At 36.8% G+C, this 14,383-nt stretch overlaps 1 protein-coding gene across 1 annotated transcript in view; it reads right to left on the bottom strand.

Annotated features, from left to right (window-relative positions):
* Positions 1-14,383, bottom strand: part of ARHGAP15 (Rho GTPase activating protein 15) — a 619,281-nt gene that overhangs the window by 478,199 nt on the left and 126,699 nt on the right. The window lies entirely within an intron of this gene.

The following is a 14,383-nucleotide window of genomic DNA, read 5'->3' as shown; positions in this document are numbered from 1 at the left end:
TTTCAAGCCAAATTATGTTGCCTCCACCTAATGTTGCAAAAACTTTGGGCTTTCACCCAAAGTGATTCTAAGACTCTGGTATGGTTCTGTGTAACCTGGCATCTTTCCTGGAGGTTAACTTTCTTAGGCAGCTATTTCTACAAACAAACAGTGTAATAGAAGAGAAACATGGCCAGATGAAATGCCACTGCATTCTCTTTACAATCCAGCAAGGGGCCTGTGCGTGGTCATTAATTATTAGAAGCTGACGCTATGAACTGGGGGTTCTGTAACCTTTTGAAAGGTCTTGTATACTGATTGAAATTTACTTTCAAATATGTAATTTTTTCTCATAAAAATCAAGCCACTGAATTATATTTGTAGACATATTACTTGTATCAATTAGCTATTGCTCTATAACAAACACATCCCAAATTAAGTGGCATAAAACAACAATCACTTATTTACTCACAATTGAATCTGAGTTACAGTTAGAACTTCTCATATAGTGTTATGACCACAGATTCTGGACCTCCATTACCAGGTGAGTCAGTAGGGGTATTTCTGGACGTCCTTCATACACCAAGGTAACTATCTGTAACTTATCTTTGCCTGCAGCAAGTCCAAGCTCTGAGGCAAGCTCCTTGACCCTGGGGCCATATGACTCAGAAAATCCAATGAGGAATTAGATTACTGGGTCAGAATAGAGACTGAGTACCTGATCAGAGGACATCAAGTGGCTATGTGATTTCAGCTTCCATGATGAGCTGTCAAGTCTGCTGATTCATAAGACTGTGCCGCAGCTCACAGATGGAAATGCTACATTCAGAATGTGGCCCAAGAAGGTCCAGAAGACCTACATAAGTTACCTGGACATATGGCTCAAGCTCCCACTTCATCTGTCACTGTTATACCACTGCGTCTCCCTGAGCTCACATCTATGGCCTCACAGGGGTTCTTAAAACCTAGCTCATGAAGGATTAAAAACTCAAGCCTGATTCATGCATGGGTCACCTCAATATGTTGGGGAGCACCAAAAAAAATGGACTGTCATTGTATCGTAGGCCCACCCTGGGGTGATTCTCTCAGACAGTGGTGAGAAGAAGGAGAAATCTTCTCACAGGAAGAGCTATATAAAAAAAATTAATTTGTTCACTTTATAGACAACAGGGATATAGAATGATTGCCAGAAAGTAGAGAATAGTTCTGTTTGTAGGCCAGAGGTGGGAAGGAGACAGCCTGGAAAACTGGAGACAAAGAAATCTGGCGAATGTCAGACTCGTGGGAGTGGCCATACAACAGGCAGGCATTTGTGCCGTCTTAGTGCCTTAATGCCTACCGACAGTACGCCAGTCCACCAGACACCTTAGTTAACTGAAGTCCTCTAGCCTGTGTCGTTAGCCACCTGAAACCTGCACAATATACCCATGGATGGAGTGGCCACAGTGGCAAGGATGGAGACTATGCACAGACCCAACGCTGTGGCTCCCTCTCTCCAAGACTGATGTAAGTCCTGCCGCTGCTGGGTGCTCTGGCTTCCAGCAACAGAGGCAGGCATTGAGCCCTTCAAGGAGACCAGCCAGACACCTGATGGCAAATTGACTATATCAGACCCCTTCCATCCTTGGAAGTGAGGGAACAGTGAGTCTCTCTGGAATTGACATCAACACTGGGTATGGGTTTGCCTTCTCTGTCTAATGGTGCCTCTACCTTCCCCACTATTTCATGGATTTAAGAACACCCAATTTAGCAACATGGGGTCATTCAAAATATTGCCTCAAACCAAGGAAGTGGTGGGAACATAACTCTGGGCATACGATGCTAAAATCCTCTGTTCTTACTAAATAACACATTATTTGGAAGCAATAAACCTAATAGTATAATGAAATGACTCCTTAAATTCTCAGTTAAGGGAGTAGCTTGGGGACAAGACCCTGTCTGGTTGGGCTGCTATATTCCAAGACACAGTATATACACAGAGTCAGTATCTGATACACATTGCAGTAGTTAGAATACGTGAATCTAAGGACCAAGAGGTGGAAGTAGGACTTGCCCCATAGCAATCCATTTGCAGCATCTATGCTTTGGATGTTTGCAACTTTGGCTCTACTGCATTAGAAATGCTTATTCTTGGGATGGGGAGAAGTATCACCAAACTTAAAACTATGACCACTGCTTGATAACTATGGACTCAAACTGTGGGCCAACAGGCAAATAAAATAGCTACTATACTTATGAGGATAATTGGCCGTAATTATAATGGGAAGGTGAGGTTGCTCCTGTACCATGGGTATAGGAGAAATAATTGAGGAACTCAGGGGATTCATTGAGATGTCTCTTGGTGCTTCCATGCCTGTTGAGGGTAGTGCACTGTCAATTGCAGCAACCTGGCAATGTCCACAAATTAAAGTCTCACAAATTAAGTCTCAAATTTGTTAAATGTGAAAGTGTGATGTATCTCTTAGGGCAAACACACAGACCAGTTACTGTCCTGACTGAGAGTAAAAAGAAATCTAGAATGAGTGGTGGAGGTGGTAGATGATGAATATCGAACATGGCCTGAGACACAGTTGCAGAGGAGGAGTGTAGCTTTTGCTGCTAAGATGTTTTTAGTAGTTTTTTTGTAGAGATTGAGGCCAGCCTCCGTCTTGAAGATTAGACTTAATGTGAGGTATAAGTCAGTTTGTGTATTGCAAGGAATAGATTGCACCAGATATTTCTTGTGTCCTGCTTCCCATCCTTTTGGCTTTACCTGTGAGTCCCATTGGAGTTAGTGTAAACAGTTCTGGATGGACCGCAACTCCCTTTGCACTGACTGCATCTTGCCTCAAGCGTGCACCGAATAGCTTTCGTTTCGCCTTGTACATTCTCTGAATCTATGAGTAGAACATCTGAAAGAGCCTGCTTGGCATATCCACACATGTGCAGCCTGAAAGGACCATTTAAAGACGGTATCCTATCCCAGAGGCAACCATAAAACAAAGACATGAGAAGCTGATGGAAAAGTGCTTCATCCTGTCAATCCTTGGGTGGAAAATTCTGACAAGTGTCCTAAACATTCTGTGACCAACTCAGTAATGGCCCCGGTAGTGCCCTTTCTTCTTGCTAGTTCAGAATTCCTGCTTTCTGGGATCACTTCCCAAATAAACTTGTTACAACACAATTCTTAGTCTCAAACTTTGCTTTGGGGGGAACCCAGTCTCAGCCAGAAGACATATATGGCAAAACTATTTGCTTAAACTGAATTCAAAACTAGCTCCCTGAGAAAGGAAAGGATCATTCTTCCACTGAGGTACAGCTGTCACTGTCATAAAATTTAGCACAAACAAATACGTCATCAAATACCGCACTAGAAAATGTAACATGCAGCAGTTACATACTAAGGAACTTAAGGTGACATCATTCATTACAGCATATGAATGATTCTTCTAACTAAGTAGGAATTTAGTGTTAAGGAGCTATAAAAGCCGCCAGAAAAGCAAAGTTATTGAAACAAACATTAGCAACCTCTGACTACAACCTGAGGGTATCCTGACCATAGAAACTATCTTTATTCAAGTCAATTATGAGAACAGATTCCTCAAAATCGTATGTTTATAGATGAAAAAGACACGTAATCATGATCAATTTTATATTCCCTTATAAAATTTTATTTTTGTTTTTTACATTCTCTTCCTAAATAGAGACAGAGGAGATGGGAGAAAATTGAGCAATCTTCCCCGGAGAAATTAGCAATTTTCTTTTATAAGTCAAACTTCATGTTTTGAGGAAGAAAACATTTTAAGTGGCAGAAGGAGCTAGTGACAAGGGTAACGGCAAGCATGCAGTCATGGAGCAAAAATGTTCCCCGAGAATTAAAAAAATATCCACAGTCTTACTCTAAAAATGGAAATTCTTGTAAAGGAATAATACTCATTTGATATAATTTTCCAAATTTAGTGCAATGGCTTTTTGTTATTTGACTTTTAGTTAATCATAAATAGTAGTTCAATGATATAGGCAAACATACACTAGAAATGAAAATTAACTATTAAATATCATCCCAGAGAAATCAGCATTAAACTTCAATTTTCCTCTGAGGGTAATTTTAACTCACTGTCTCCTATAAGCTTCAAAGACTTGTGCTCTAGGTAAACATGCATTTTAAGGATCACTATTTTAATTGCATACAATGAGACATTCTACAGTTATTAGAAACTTAAAACATATACTAAAATTACAAAGGTAATGCATTGCTTTTTATTAAAAATGTGCTAATACACTGATGCTACAGAATCATAAAAATTTCTAAAACTATGTTTTTAATTTTAATTTTTATAAAAACTACAGCATGAGCTGAATTAATATTTGTCATTTAATTTGTAAATCCGTGAAGTAAGATGACTTCATTAGTCTTTTAGTCATTAACAATTAATCAGATTTCTTCAATATAACAATTAAATGACTGGGAAAAAATCTTGAATTTTATAAAACACTATACATTTCTCTCTTGACACTGTGAATTATGTTATTTCCAAAATAAAACTCAGTGAATAGTAACCTTAAAAAATTCATGGTTGGATCCAAATGAGTGATTACAGAATCTCACATATATTCTTATTTAAGCAGTACAGTGTACCTTTAGGTTCAATAAATCTTCCTAATATTTGACTACATATTTATTTGCTAACAGAATGCGTGTCAATAAAACACATCAGTCAGTAACAGCCAAGAGTAACTTCCTTGGGTAAGCCATAGAAAACAGAAGTTCCTATTTAGGACAAAAGATTTATGTGTGTCATTGCCTCCCTGAACCCTCCATTCTATGCAGGACAGAGACAAAAGGCCTGCCATCCGGTGAATGACATCCAGGGCCAAAGGATTTCACGTCTATATTTTACCACATAATGAACACCACGCGGGAACACCTAGCCAAATCACATCAGCAAAGTCAATGCTGGAACACCAACAAGCCACCAGATGGCAGCAACGCTTTTATGAATAATGCAGCATTCTGTGCAGTCCATCTAAGATTTCCTATGTTAATACAACAATCCTTTATTTAGTAAAAGGACAGATTTGTTCATAATAAAGCCGGCCATTTTTTCATGTCATTAGTTATACTTTGTGTGGTTTACAGGGTTTACTTGCTTTCTAGTAGCGTTTGCTGCCCCCCTCCCATATTTACTTTCTTGCACATTAAACATTAAATTGCTGTTGAATTTCATTTTGATATTGTGGTAGAAAATGCCTGTGGCTTGAAACAAATATTTTCCTTTCTGATGGACAAATAACATCTGTGGTTGTAAATGTTCCATTGTAACTGTCGAAAGGGAAGGGTTTCACATAATTTCCTGCCACGCTCATCGGCACATCCTACACATCTAAAGAGGGTGTTCACAGCCTCCCTTTCCACAAACTGATTTCAAATCTATCACAGAGCTCAAATGGTAGAAGCTTATCTTTTAGTTGATCATGGGTATGAGAATTTTGAAAAACGAAGCATTGCTTCAATTCAAGTTAAAAAAAAAAACCCATCAAGTACTGAATTATTTGGGAAAAGAATCTCGATATCAGTGTTTCTTTCCCCTTTGGAGCTTTTAGCAGCAATTTGTTAATTTTGCCACTGTAAATTTTTGGGTTTGCACATGTTCACCAAGGAAGTCAGATTATTAATTTCTTCTAGTGCTGGAAATGAAATGCTAGGCAAATTGGTGGGACGAAGGCTGAGAATCTAATAGCCTCTATGAAAAGAAAATCCCTCTGCACCCTCAAGGAAGTGAATGTCGCTTCCCTGGCCAAGTCAGTCATTCCGATCTATTCTTTGAAAACGGTTCAAGCAGCTTCTTTCCTACTTCTCAACATCAGGCATTTCATCTCATTGTTTCGCTTAGGTCATCTCTCAACATCCTGTTTTGTTCAGATAAAAAAGAGCAACCTCCTCTCCTCTTCAGACACCGAGAAGCCTTGACTGTTGTGCAGTGTTTTAAAGCCTCACTTTTGAGTATTTATTTTCTACTAAATTTCGAGTAATGTGTTTAACTGATACATTGAGAGATTCTATGCGCACATTCTATAAGTGCCCTCTGCACGTCTGTGTAAGTGTTGGCATTTTCTTTCATCTTAAACTTAGTTTTTTTAAAATTCTTGTGTTCGTTTCAAGCCTTTGTGTATGGATGTTGCTTTGTTACTGTCTTACACTGCTTTAAGCATTGCTTTGAGGTTTGAGAGTTTTGCTCACCACTGCCCAGATTTTTCTTCTGCTCAGTGGCTTGTGGCATAGAAACATTGTGAATACATATATATTTTTTTCTTGTCTTCAGACCCAGCCTCATTACCTTATGTTTCTAAAAACTGAATGGCATTAGCTATTTATCTGCCCGTGATCCTACACTACCCAAAAGCTCTCAGTTTTATATCACCCTGTGTCATCCTTATGGACAAGCTGTAAAATGCGATACCATTTATTGGCGCCATCTATTATGTAACAGCTTTAGGGATTAAATTGTTCCTTTTTCTGGAAGAGGCTTGTGTGCTATTAAAAATAATCATATTCGCCATGAAATAAACATGGCTGCCCTCTTTTAAAAATGTAAGACTTTGGAAATAGACATGATAGAGGGATCTGTTGGTCTGAATGTTGTCTTGCCAGCGTCAGTGTAACCTCTTCCGTGCGTTACAAGATGAAAATCACAAATGGCGAAACCATGCAAAACACTTGGTGATTTTACTTCAATCCCATGAAATTCTCCATTGGCTGCACTTGCTTTTGCTCAGGTAGGGTGTATGGCCTGAAGTCCCAGCTTTGGTTCCAAGCAGCTCAGTTCGCCTCACCCTGGCTCTGCGGACAGGGGAAACCGCACTGTCTGCCCACGCATGGTGCAAGGAGCATCACACTGGTTCTTCCAGAACACCAAGAAACAAAGTATGTTCCGTGAGAGGGGGAGGTTTACATCATGATGTCAATGAATGAAGAATAGCTTGTTTCATTTATCCTGGTGTCCAACTGGAATCCAGAATTTATTCCAAAAGCACCACCACTCTTACCTTTGAGCAGACAGAGCCAGCTGCTCCAGAGGGCAGTGCGAAGTGAGGTAACCAGGGACCTAAGCGCATTACGTCACATGCATACATTCCTCTAGAAAAATTTTAGAAGCATAAGAAGCCAAGTTGACATTTTCTTTTTTCTTTACAGTTTTAATTTTGATTTATTTCCTATTGAAAGTTTAAAAGCTTGATTCCCTTGGGTAATTTGGGACTAAAATTTAACAATATGGCTATTGTCAGCCTTTACTATCAGCAGGTGCATTCTGCTGTGATGGTACTTCAAAAAGAAATGACGGCAGAAAGATAGTGGTAGATCCTTTAGTAGTTAGTGGAAAAAAGAAATGTGTAAATGAGTGCATATCCTCATAGACCACTAAGCCTCCTGGAATCATCAGGCAGCATTTACTTGCTATTACTTTCTCTAATAATATACTCAATTTATCAGTGTGGTAAGTGTATGCTTGAAATTATATTTTCTTTATAAAGAGAGCTTTTTTAAATTTCTCAAACATTAAATCTGTAAAAAAGACAGAGGGTCCCAGTCCTGTGATCTGAACAAGTGGGCGTGTTTTGTTGGAGGGGTGTGTTTCCATCCTCAGCTCTACAGATGCTTTTCCTTTCGCCCGCCAGCCTTGCCTGCACTTTAGGTCTCACCTTAAATTCTTACAATCAGCTTCGTCTCTTGCCCCCAGGCTCTCTCTTTTTCAGAAATCTTAAATACTCTTGACATTAATATTCCTAAATGAAAGCTCCAATTATAAAATTATATCACTCCATTCATCAAAATTCTGTGCAATCCCACTGGCAAGAAGTGAAGCCAAAATCATGAAAATAATCATATTTCTTTCCCATTAATCAAAAAGAAGTATTGTTCTGATATCTTAGTAGGAAAAAAAAAGTTACCACTGCCTCTCATTTTGGGGCATAGTTTCTGCATCTACTCTCCTAAGTTCCCTTTTGTAAGTTGCTATCAATAGCTTGGGAGAGGCTTTCAGGGCAAAATGCTTTTCTTAAAGTATTAGCTGGGATAAGACATTAATTAACTTACATCGACTAGAAATTATATTAATTACACTTTGTAAGGATGAAATATTAAAAATAATTTCAGTAAGTTTTGAGGACACATATTCTTAGTTATACAGTTAATGAAATGATTTTCCCGTGGTGCATTAATTCGTAGTCCATGGGTCAAGTTCACAGGGCCCTACAGAGAATAGAAGTGGAGCAGGAATCCTGAACTGTATTTCACAGATACCTACCTCTCCTGTCAGATTCTTCCAAAATTCACTTCTGAAATTGCCCTCAAAGTGTTGTGAGAGATGTGGCTAGTAAACGAACAATAATACCCGGGTGCGTTAATCCATCTTTCAGCATTGCTGTCAAGAACAGAACTGCTTCAGGTAACATGAATACCAATGGGAGGCAGGGGAGGAAGGACTGCTATTCCTGACATCCTTGGTGTGAGGAACTAAGTTGGAGGAGGGATCCTGCTCTGGGTTCTACATACAGATATGACTGACAGAGCCAGAGCTGGCACACAGGTCCCCAGGCTCACGTGCTTCCCCCACTGTACCATCTAAGTGGTGAATGAATATCTAATAGGAAGATAAAATGATGGGGGACAAGAGAGAAAGAAAAAAAAATAATAATAATTAAAAAATAAAAAACCCAGCTGTATTAGATATTAATGCTGCTCTTACTCTGGTTTATTTTTAATGCCATGCCTTTTAAGATACTGTAATTCTCTAAGTGAAACCAGCCTTACTTGAAATCTAATGCATATATGAATGTGAAGAATCATCCTTCTGCATTTAGTCTAAGAGCAGTGAAAAATGAAAGAGAAAATTGGTAAAAGCTCAAATATATTTTAAACCACCACTTTTAACAGAAGGGAATGGATAAAAGCAAAATACCAGTAGTTTTTTTCTTTTTTTTTCTTAAAATAACATTTTCCAAGATGTTATTAAATTATCTTTGCATTAATAAAATTAAGGAGTACTTAAACATTTTAAGCTAAGACATATTCAGATCAGGAAGAGCAATCAAATTATGTTTAAATGTAAAGCATATCCTTGGAAAATATTACATGAATGTGTTTGATATATAATATAGCCAGGAGACTCCATCCAAAGTCTGGAAACTAATACAAGTAATGATAAACCTATTTTGAGATTTACTTTGCTCTTAGGAATACAGCCTGTTCCCCTGAGATATTTTTATATATTAAAAGAGAATTTCAAGTCCAGGAATTTGGCTATGATTTTTGTTGAGGTTATCCATTGGTTCTGTGAGAGGAGAACAGACTTTAATCTTCTTGAGTCATTTAAATTTTTTGTTTTTTAAGAAGGCGGAAGATGTAGTTCTAATCAGCTATAATTTGTAATAGTAGAATCATCTTATTTAAAGCATATAATTGATAGGTGAGCCCACTGCATGTTATGGGTAAACATAAAAAAATTATGTTAAAGGAAACTCAGAAAAACTGAGACCTAGTCACTGAATTTATTGAGTGACATTGGTTAGTAAAATTACATAGATTTTACCATATTTTTCAGACTATAAAACACACTTTCCCCCCCAAATTTGGGAGGAAAATGGGGGTGCATCTTATAGTCCCAATGTAGCTTACCTGGCTCACTGAGGGTGGGGTGGGGGAGGCAGAGGTGGAGCGGGGTCACAGGAGGCAGAAGCAGGACCACGTTTTTTGCTTCAAAATTTTTTTTCCTATTTTCCTCCTCTAAAACCTAGGTGTGTCTTAAGGTCTGGTGCATCATAGAGTCCGAAAAATACGGTAAGTGTACTATTCTACAGTACATGGTCTGTATATTGTATTTTGTGTTCACCACCCAAGTTAAGTCTCCTTGCATCACTATTTACACCTGTTTCCCTCTTCTACCTCCCCCACCCCCTTTTGCCTCTGGTAATCACTACACTATTGCCTGTGTCTATGAGTTCTCTGTTTTTCTTTTTTGCTTAATCCCTTTTTCATGGACCCCCGCTCCAGCCCCATCCCCTCAGATATCTGTCAGTCTGTTCTCTGTAGCTATGAGTCTGTTAGTATTTTGTTTGTTTATTTTGTTCATTAGCTTCCACATATAAGTGAAACCATATGGTATTTGTCTTGCTCTGACTGGCCTATTTCACTTTCTTTACTCTCCTATTTACAAAAGGGAATAGAGTTGACACTCTGGAAATCAGCGGGAAGTACTGAGTCTACATTTTGGACAAAATTTCCCAAAATATTTTATGACAGTATTTTTTTTTTTACTAAAAGAATGAAATTCTAGCCTTAGCAGTAGCCATTGGATTAGTTCAAAGGTGTCCAATCCTCTGGTTAAACAAGTATAAAGCAGAACTGAATGTAGAGTCCCTGTCTTTGTGTTTTCTTTGAGGAGACAAAACTAACTTACATGACAGGAGTAAAAACATATTTAAGTGCTAAATTAAATGGCATGGAATTAATTACACTGTTTGAGACCATCTTATATTTAATAAGGGGTAGGTAGTTCCTTGGAAGTCGAGAACGTATTTGAGATGGGTCTATTTGATAGCTATGTCATAAACCCTTTCCCCGACTTTCAAACTATTTTTCACAGAGAGCTTTATGTTCAAAGGAAGGAAGAAAACCTGGGTGAAAATTTTCCTGTAACTTTGAAACAAGAAGATACTAGAAGTTAAAAAATTACTGATTGTTTGAAATTATTTTGCAGACACTTTCTCTGTTGAACTTGCATCTGAAAAGCTCTGTGGAAGCCCAGTGTACCCGCGAGGCAGGGAAGAAGGTGACAGAAGCAGCTCGTGTGAGGACGCCGCCTGACAGTACCGCCGTCCTTTAACGTGGCTTTATTGTTATTACAACTATCTCCCCGTAAATGACATTTAGGATTATTTAAGATTATGTTGTAATCCTTCTAATCCTTAGTGCTTTAAATTTCAAGCTAAACACCAAACAGCCAACTTGCACTTATCAGGAATGTTTAAAACATGTGATTTGAACATAAATCTTTTTATTCACTCCTTCCCTGATGAAGACCTAGTGTTGCTCTTAAGTTAACTAAGAAAACCCGCGCCGCAGTTCATTCCAAATCACTAGGTTGCTAAATGTTTTCTCAAGCTACATCAAACTTGTGATGGTCCTTGACAATTACGCTAAATGCATAATTAAACAAAAGTTAGTAGCAGTGAACATTTACTAATTTAACTTAGAATTTGTATAACCTTTTATAAGGACACAGTGTCTTTCTGTGTGTGTGTGTGTGTGTGTGTGTGTGTGGAAATGGTCACCGTTTCCTAAGGTCAAGCTATTAGATGTGGGTGTATACACACATACACTGTATATGCATTTACCTATACACGATTGCACTTTTTAAACACATAATATGACTTGTCTGTATGTAGTTTATTATAGAAGTTGCTAATAATTTAAAAAAATGTATTATTACTAAGAAGCACCAATTAAGCCAAAGACTGTTCTGTTAATAATACAGGCAGATGTTCTTGAACTCAGCCAGAGAACATCATTCTGATTTACAGAGAGATGTTGAATACCAAGCCTTAATGCTTAATTAATGTTGTCACTGTTGTGTTAGCATGTACCAATCAAGTAAGATTGAATCTACGTCAAGAGTTGAATAAAACTTTGACTATGAAGGAAACTTGGCTTTTAATATGAAAAGAAAATGAACAACTCAAATGTCCAAATGGCATATTACAAAGGAACAAAACAAATTAAATCTTTCTCTCTTTTTTTTCCTTTTGTCACAAATGTGTGCATCTGAGTCTTTCAAGCATATTTCAGGCACATAATTTTTTGTTTGTTTTCCTACTCACTTTAAGTTTGACTTCTCTGCAGACACTGTAATTATGTAGCATATAACTGCTAATCCATCAACGTTTTAAAGACAGATTTCAAATTTTAAATTGTTTCTAATTTTTCTCTTCCATGATTTTTTTCTTGAACCAAACATCTCAATAGCCATTTGTTATCTGTAATCTATAATTCATAGACTGAGATTGAACACCAAGCCTAATTCAAACCAGGGATCCTAAAGCTATTTCCGATGGAGCACATCAGCTATGATGGACTTTTTCAGACAGGTAGAAATACTTCATTATTCTGTAGGTAATGAAACCCTTGAACACACACATTCCAACATCCAATAGTGTCTTAATACCATGTTTTTGAAGTATAATCATGTTTATTCTGATCATTTGAGAGTTAGACCAGCTAATGTATCTAATCAAATATTGATGCAAGTCTGCTCTCTGGCAAATCCTTCCCAATGCTTTTTTTTTTTTTTTTTTTGGCTAACAGAACAATAAAAACTATTTATATCGTTTCTCTCAAAAGGCTTACTCCCATAGCATGTATCTATAGAAACCTACTAGTATATTTTACTTAAGCTCATGTGTTTACCTAAGCTCATGTGTTTAAGTGATAAAAAGGTTTCAGCATGACAAAAAAATTCACATGGTTCACCCTAAAAAGAACAAAGCAGGAAATGAAATTTGAATCTTTCATTAACTTTGTTAATCACAACATCCTTATTATCAGCTCTTGTTTCTCTAAACTAAATGGTTTACAAGACAAGAAAAAAACAAAGATAAACTGGACGTTAGAACAGTGAGGTTCCGGGAACTGCTCAGGTGCCTTACGAACACAGCTAACTAACGGGAAGACTGTCACCTCCAGAAAGCTACTGAAAGTGAGAACGGTTTTTAATATCTTTAGAAGTACCTATATTCAGAAATGTGAAAAACATGTAAAAAATATTCCAAGAGATGGTTAGTCATGTTCAGTTAAAGGTTAGGATGATACAATCATTAACATAAGTGGCTGAAAGGTCTGTTTTTTGTTGTTGTTCTTACCTATGTAAAATTATACATAGGATTTTTCTTCAATATTTGTAGTCCTATACATATATCATATATACTTGATTATCATGCTCATTTGTAATCTAATTTAACTTTTGTAAGGTTGACAGAAGGAACTAAAAAAGGCTGCCTTAGCCCAACTCCAAGAATTTGTATTGTCTAAGAATTAGTTAAATGTCAAATTTTCATGTCTTCATTTTATGACATTGGTGATTGGGATGCTGAAGTCACAATGCATAATAAAACTAAATTACTTAGCTCTCACAACCCAGTTCAGTACTAATCATGAGGCTAGGATTATACACTCCAATTTTTGTTATTTATAGCAGAATAATAATAACAGTAAGATGATGGGAGACAGAATATATCACTGACCTACAATTTCTCACTTTAAAACAAAATGTATTTTTCCTTCTTGATTCTGAAAATTCACATTCTACTTATTTTTGACTTTTGTCTTTTGACTTCTTGGCAGTTATGTTTAATTTTCTTTTATGTTTCTGTCTTTTTTGGGGGGTATAAAACATTGTACCAAAAGGAATTTCTAAACAGAATAATACTAGACCCAGAAAAATAATTTATACTAAAATATGTTGAAACTGTTGGTTTTTTTAATTAACATGGGTCAAAAGTATTTGGATACACCTGAATTAGAATCTGAAAAAATGCAGAATGAACTAGAAACCAGTTTTATTTTCCAGTGAGGGTCAGATAGAAAATATCACCAACCTATACTTCTATAAGACCAAATATATTAATTTCTGCAATGCTGAATTTTCTTCAAGGGCCAAAATAGTCTTAGAAGACATTAACTGTATTAATTATAAAAATTAAGTTCCTTAGACACTAATGATATAAATCGTAAAATATACCTTGGAAGTTATTGATTACTTTAGAATATAAAAGTGAATTAAGTATCATATAAATATAGAGAAAGATCAACCTCCATAATCTAAAGTTATTAATTGCCAAAGGGATTTTAGTAACATAAGATGTTAAATATCATTTTCCCATTTCCTTTACTTCAAAAAAAATTATCTGGTTCTTTCCATTCAATGAAACATGATTGAAACTATTAATCACAGTTATTCCCCCCAAAATCAAATTATGCAATATAAAGAGGTCCAATTTTTATAGCCGTTCACTCTCCGTATCTCCCCAAATGACACTGGTAAGTGTAATTTATGACTAGGTGGCAGAAATGGTAATGAATGCAAAGAGTTTATCATAATTAGTGAATCTTACTTTATGTATGTCTGAAAGGTCTATATAAAATCTATTTAAGTCAAGCATTCTAGGTTTGAATCCCAAAGAGCTAGCAAATACATTGCAAAATTCAATGACTTTAGGGTGTAGAATTAATCAACACACAACATATATTGGTTGTTTATATAGCAGCCAGTCATGAGAATAAAACAACAAAACAACCCAAAATTCAACAAGAGAAGTCAGCTTTTCACGATAACCTTTGCACAACTCGACGCCAATGAAAGTGCGCATGAAA

This window comes from Desmodus rotundus, chromosome 2, assembly GCF_022682495.2.
Source record: "Desmodus rotundus isolate HL8 chromosome 2, HLdesRot8A.1, whole genome shotgun sequence".
NCBI classification, from domain to species: domain Eukaryota; kingdom Metazoa; phylum Chordata; class Mammalia; order Chiroptera; family Phyllostomidae; genus Desmodus; species Desmodus rotundus.
The sequence above is the reverse complement of the archived record's forward strand: the minus strand, read 5'-3'. Positions and strand labels throughout refer to the sequence as shown.